Source organism: Monodelphis domestica, chromosome 1, assembly GCF_027887165.1.
Source record: "Monodelphis domestica isolate mMonDom1 chromosome 1, mMonDom1.pri, whole genome shotgun sequence".
In the NCBI taxonomy this organism is placed as follows: domain Eukaryota; kingdom Metazoa; phylum Chordata; class Mammalia; order Didelphimorphia; family Didelphidae; genus Monodelphis; species Monodelphis domestica.
Window position 1 is genome coordinate 252,994,940 of NC_077227.1, and position 4,860 is coordinate 252,999,799.

A 4,860-nucleotide genomic window follows, 5' to 3' on the forward strand; every position below is an offset into this window, starting at 1 on the left:
ATGCGCAATGCTCTCTCGCCGCCATTTTATAAGGAATATTTTAAATGTGAGGGATTGGGGCAGATACGTTCCCCCAACTTTCCCGGGATGTAAGGGAACTATTTGGGCTCTTGGAAGTATGACGTGTTATCCAGAATTCTGCAAATCCTATGGATTGGGTCGAAGATTTTTTTTTTAAGTTACACGAGTTAAACGAAACCACACATGAAAGGCAAAAGCGTAGGATGGCAACCTCAGTAGAGGTTAAAGTGAGGTGCAACCTGCCCCAGGTGTCCAGGACCGCGCCACGCCCTCTTTTTGTAGTGAGTAAACACCAGTGGAAGTGAGACTAGGACAGCCCTGGGAGTGTTCTCTAGATGAAGAAATTTTACTTTCTTTCTAGGCAGCTGGAGTCAGAGATCACCACTTTCCTTTCTGAAGTGGCCATAGAGACTGGGTTTTCGGTGAAAGTGGTTTTAGAAGCGAGGTTACTGCTTCTCTCAATTCAATTCAACAAGCAATTATTAAGTGTCCCTAGGTTTCTTATTTGGGGCCCTAAAATGAAATAACTCCTGAACACAGTGAGCTCGTATTCCATTGGGGAGAAAAAAGTATATGGAAATTTTAATGCAAAATAGAATTTGAACATATAATTACAGGTATCCCTTCCACATTGTGGTTTTGATATATCTCAGGTTGGCATTAGAAATTAATTGGGAATTTCGGGGGAGTTTTACTACAACTGATACTGGAAGGTAAGCAGAAAACACAGAAAAAGTTTAGATACTATATAGCCAATGACCAAATAACTCAAATTTTCCTATAAGGTACTGCTAAGACTCCATAAAAGACAGAGAAAAAAAATCAGACCTTCTCTGGTACAAAGGGTAGACCAAAAACTTGTACTTAGAGTTTCCAGATTTGGAGGGAAGGGGCAGAGCACTGGGCCCTTAAGTCACAAGATGTGGTCCTGTACCTTGAAACAGGGAGTGTATGAGTATTCAAGGAGGATTTGGACCTCTGGTATGAAGGCTTGCTGAGACCTTTTTAGGTCCACTCATCCACCTTTGGTGTCCATTTGGCCCTCAACTCTCACCTGTAGCAGCCATATCTGCCACACCTTGGTAAACCATCCTGGCAGATGAGCTAAACTGGGTGGAAGGTAACTAATGGGCCACAAATCCATTAGGGTGCATCTACCCCAAGCATGGGAAGACTTCCCACAGTGGAATGATCAGATAAAAACAAATTGCTTTAACAGCCATGAAGACAAAGCAGGCATTGTTTGATGCTTAGAACTTGGTCAGATATTGAAAATGCCAAGATCATCCAGGGTATCTGAGGCCATAGCCAATTGTCCTGGCTTTTGTCTTGCTTTGACTATGGAGGAGAGAGATTAAGGCTAATGACTCTGTGCAACCCTGCCTCACTTAAATCCAATTCAAGTACAAGTTAAAATGTCCACAACGTGATTGGTCTTCTTCAAAAACAAAGGACAAACAACCATAACAATCTTGATATAGGCAATTTCTAGGTGAGGAAATTCCCTCTGCAGGTTGACACCTTTACAATTTATATTCTTAACTATCTAAAACCCTGAGAGGTTTAGTATTATCCCAAGGGCCACAAAGCCAATTATCAGACCCATAACTTAAATACAAATCTTCTTTGCTTCAAAGCTTACCTTCTATGTGCTATGAAAAGTTACCTTTTATTTTTTTATTTAAGTTTTTTTTAATTTGTTTTAAACCCTTACCTTCCATCTTAGAATCAATATTGTGTAGTGGTGATAAAGCATAAGAGTGGTAAGGGCTAGGCAATACGGTTTAAGTGACTTGCCCAGGGTCAAACAGCTAGGAAGTGTCTGAGGCCAGTTTTGAACCTAGAACCTCCTGTCTCTAGGCCTAGCTCACAATCAACTGAGCCACCCAGCTGCCCCCACCTTTTATTAATAATCAAAATAATTTCCTGTGGAACACTAGAAACTAGGAGAATCAAGATAGGTTTTCTGTAGGAAGTAGCATCAAGCTGAACTTTGAAGAAAGCTAGGTGATGAAATGGAGAGAGTGCTAGTCCTGAAGTCAAGAAGATATCTTCCTGAGTTCAAATCTGGCCTCAGACACTGACTAGCTGTGTGATCCTGGGCAAGTCACTTAATCCTTTTGCCTCAGTTCCTCTTCTTTAAAATGAGCTAGAGAAAGAAATGGCAAAGCACTCTAGTATCTTTGCCAAGAAAATCCCAAATGGGGTCATAAAGAGTCAGACACAACTGAACAACTGATTCTAAAGCAGAAGTGAGGAGGTAATACTTTCTAAGTATATGGAATACCCTATGCAAAGAATCAGACGGAGTAACTGAAAATAGTAATAATAATAACTAGCATAACTATGTATATGTACATATTGCTTTGAGGTTTGAAAAATGCTGTAAAAATATCTAATTTTATACTCGGAGAAATCCTGGTCAGTAGGTTCTGTTCTAATCCTCATTTTGCAAGCGATGAAACTGTAGCAAGCAGAGATTTAGTGACCAGGATTACACAAAACTAAATAAGGTCAAATTTGAATTCAGGTCTTCCTGCCCTAGAGTCTAGCCCTTTATCCACTTTACTACCTAGTGGCCAGTTTGGCTAGTTTGACTGGAATGCAGAGTACAAAAGAGTAAGTGAGGGACAGTAATGTGTAATTAGCCTGGAAAGTCAGACCAGGGCCAAACTGTGAAGGATTTTAATTGCCAAATTGAGGAATGTGGAATTTATACTAGAGGCAAGAGAGCCACTGGGGTTTTTCAAAAGAGAGGAATGACATGATCAGGTCTGTGATTTAGGAGTATTTTGATAGCTGAGTAAAGAATGGATTTCAGAGGGAAATACCAGATAGGTCAAGGAGGAAGGAGCCTTTTGCATTAGTACATGTTTGAATTCTTGAGAGCCTGAAATAATAGAATAATGCCAATGTGAATAGAGACAAGGGGACAGATAGAAGATGTAATGCCAGATGAAGCATTTTCCCATTTTAAAGACAACTAAATAGGACTAGGGTTAACTGAAAATAAAAGAAATAAAAAGATCTGAAACTTGGTTGGTTTCTTCCTGGTTGCATTATTAGGGAGTTTGGGGTTGTTTTTCCTGATTGAGGGAAAATCCAGGAATTGGAAGGATGAGATTAAAATATAGATTGAAGAGAATTTAAATGGCTTATCTAACTATATCAAAATTTCAATCTAAGTGGAACCATTTAATCAGTAAGGACCTTGGAATATTAATACTTATTTGGTAAATCAAATTAATCATGGTATTAGATAGCAGATCCAAAAATGAAGGGCAAAGTTTTAGGCTAGTGACCAGCAGGGGGCCTCTAGATGGTTAAGGCTTTATCCATAGGATGTCCAATCTTCATTCTGTTTGTTGTGTTTGTGCGTACAACCCAGCTTCTTTTAATGTTTAGTAAGCACTTGGGGGGGGGGGGGGGTTGGGTAGTAAAACTAGGACAGTTCTAGATATATGGTTAAAAGGAACCCATCCTGAGGACTAGACCTTTTGGAAAGGAAACTTTGAATGTAAGGGTGGACATTCACTCAGAAATTTCAGAGGTTGTTAAAAGTTTGCTGTACTGTCCTGAATTCTGATTACTTATAAAACTTTAAAGGAAAGGTGGTCACTTTCAATATCTTAAAGAAATACTGAAGAAAGTGAATTTCTTTATCCTGAGACTGCTTTGGGGCTCTCTTCATTTAAATTGTCAATTCAAAAATTCAGCAAACATTTACATAAGTGCCTACCATGTAAAATATATTATGCTAGGTTCAAAATGGGCATTGTTTTTAGATAGCCCCAGCTCTCAAAGATTGGAATTGGAAGGCAAAATATAAGGAATTATTGTGTACATAAATAAGTACAATGCAAGGTAGAGTATGATGGTAATAAAGAAAAGATCCAAATAAAGTGTTCCAGGAAATTTTGAAGAAGAAAAGACCTTTATTTAGAGAATCAGAGAAGATTTCAAAGAAGCACTGGGATATTAGCTAAGCTTTGAAGAAAAGGATTGTAAAGAACAGAGAAAATGAGGAAGAGCTACATTCCAGGCCTATATGCTTATGAATGTCAGGTGAGGAAAGAAAGCATATTGAGATTGAGAAATAGCTAATAGTCCAGTTTGGCTGGAACACATTTGTATGAAGATCAATAATATGAATAAAACTGGAAAGACAGACTGGAACCAGATTGTGGAGGACCTTAAAAGCCAAGTTAATACATTTGTATTTTTTCCCCTGAAGCAATAAGAGCCACTGAAGGTCTTTAACCAAGTCTATGCTTTAGGAAATTTTGGTTTTTGGCTTTTTTGACTAGTGAAAGATGAATTTGAGAGGAAAAATACTGCAGGCAGTTAGGGGCTATTAAACCTAGGCAAGTGATTATGATAAGGGCCTATACTAAACTGGTAACTATAATGTGAATAAAAGAAAAAAAGTGGGTAGAAAATATATTGTGGAAGTAAAATTGACAATACTTAGTAATTTGCTATTGAACCATTAATGACTACTCCTTGAATTGTCATTCAACTAGCTTCATATTCACTTAGTGGACACCACTTCAAGTCCAATAATACTTAACTGTATGATTGTCTAGCCTACTTTTCCTATAGCAGTCCACCTCTAGCTATGGGCAAGGGAAACAGTTGGTATGTACAGATTGCCTTAGAAGAGAGCATGCTCAGTCTTGAGCATGCTCAGTATTGCACATGGCTGGGAAAGCCTCTGACCCTTGACCCCAGCTTCCCCCAGGTTAGGCGGGAACACAGGTTTCTTTGTGCTCACCTGGTTATGAGAAACCACACCTATACCTTGTCATTAACCAATGGTAACCATCCCTATGTACTGTG